The 1,937-nt window shown below is 60.8% G+C and overlaps 1 pseudogene; it reads right to left on the bottom strand.

The window, feature by feature from the left end:
* LOC119251409 (glyceraldehyde-3-phosphate dehydrogenase-like) lies at positions 1–698 on the bottom strand (annotated as a pseudogene).
* Positions 699–1,937: the final 1,239 nt, after the last annotated feature.

Below are 1,937 nucleotides of genomic sequence, written 5' to 3'. Positions count from 1 at the left end.
CTAGGATGAAAAAAAAGGTGGGGGGGGGTCTAGGATGGATCTGTGACAGGTCAGGAGAATCTCAATGTGTTGGATGAGTAAGGGAAGGCCTCCCTGGCAGCTGAGGGCACCTCTTTTCCTCCTGTGTTCTGCGGGGGCTGGTGGTCCTGGGGCCTCTGACTCCTTGGAGGCCGTGTGGCCCAGGAGGTCCACCACCCCCTGTTCTGTAGCCAAATTCATTGCCACACCAGGAAATGAGCTTGACAAAGTGGTCCTCGCGGGCAACGCCAGCCCCAGCACGGAGGGGGAGGTGTGGGTGTCTCTGTTAAAATTGAAGGACACAGCCTGGTCCTCAGTGTCACCCAGAATGCCCTTGAGGGTGCCCTCTGACCCCCGCTTCACCACCTTCTTGGTGTCATCGTACCTGGAGGCTTTCTCCGGCGGCAGGTCAGGTGCACAACCGACACTTTAGGGGGCGGCACGGAGGCGGTGCCAGAGCTTCCCCATCAGCTGAGGGGCGACTTTGCCCACCGCCTTGGCGGCTCCACAGAATCGGGGGCGATGCCCCGGGCAGCCCTCGGCCCGCACCGCAGCTTCCCAGGGGGCCGTGCCCGGTCTTCGGGGGGCAGCGACGGCACAGACCGTGGCCGCGACGCCAGAGCGGCCGCGGATGAGCGTGTCCGGGCGCCAGGCGGCCGGGGCGGGCGGCGCCCTGACATCTGGAGCTGGGGGCTTCCCGCCCCCAAACACGGGCGTCGGCAGAAGGGGCCGAGAGGACGACCCTGGGGCCCCGCCTTCAGGGGAGCCCTGGCCTGGAAGTAGCGACGACACCCGTGGCCCCACCACACCTCGGCACCAGCACCCACCAGCCCCCGGGATGCGGCGGGTCTCGCGGGGTGGGGGGGGCTCCCCCTGGGGCGCACAGGCGTAGTTGGGGTCGATGAGGGGGGGGTCACTGATGGTAACGGGGTCCGCTCTGCCCAGTTAAAAGCAGCCCCGTGACCAGGCGCGCCTCGGCCCAGCCCCCTCATCCCCCTTGTCTATGGTGTCTGAGGGCGGCGCTCCGGGAGGAGCAGAGCCGAGACTTCTTATATCCTTAGATACCAGCCTTGGTGGATGGCTGGATGCCTTTCATTTGTTTTTGTTTTTTAATTTTTTTTTTAAAGAGGCATGTATTTTTATTTATTTATTATTTATTTATTTATTTATACAAGCACTGGGTACAGTCAGAAGCTCGGGAGGGTGAGAGAATTCACCAGAGCCAGAGCGGGGAGCAGAGCAGGCAGAAGGACCGAAGCACACTGCTGAGGGGAGCAGCAGGCGGCAGGAGAGGTCTGCGCGCCATGTGGGACCCTCCTCTGGTGGCCGGGGAGCAGCCGGGGATCGAACCGGCACTGCAGAGGCTGCGGGCAGCTTCCGCAGCCCAGCGCTCGACCGCTGCGCTATTGGGGAGCCCCGCTTCCTTCCTTTTTTATATTTAAAGAACAGGTGTATTAGGGAAAGGGAAAGAGACAGGCTTGCTGAGAGAGGCCTGCATGGTCGCAGGCAAGCAGCCTTGAGGGGAGCTGCCTCCACTGAGGGTCAGTGAAGAGAAGTCCCGGCCTGGTGCAGGTCACCGGCAGGCAGGAAGCTGCTGCCCGCAGAGGAGAGAGTTGGTAACAAGGGGCACCTGCAGAGTCACAGGTGGGCCGTGGGAGTGCTGCCCACACAGGCTTTTCTTATATTGTGGCTGCTATTTTCTTAGTTCCTCTATTTCCACAGTCGATCAACTTGCTCCTTTATTAGAATTTAGGTGCTGAGCTCAGGCCAGATTGCTGGTTGCCACCCTTGGTGTTCTCATGGAAACAAAAGGTCACCGGCACTGAATCCAAACCCACCCTGGAAATCTGGCTGTCGCAGTCCCGGCCACTGGATGGTACAATAGCGGAGGCGCTGTGAAATTTTACTTTAGTTCCGTC

Source organism: Talpa occidentalis, unplaced genomic scaffold, assembly GCF_014898055.3.
Source record: "Talpa occidentalis isolate TD23 unplaced genomic scaffold, MPIMG_talOcc4v2.1 talOcc4.2, whole genome shotgun sequence".
Taxonomy (NCBI): domain Eukaryota; kingdom Metazoa; phylum Chordata; class Mammalia; order Eulipotyphla; family Talpidae; genus Talpa; species Talpa occidentalis.
The sequence above is the reverse complement of the archived record's forward strand: the minus strand, read 5'-3'. Positions and strand labels throughout refer to the sequence as shown.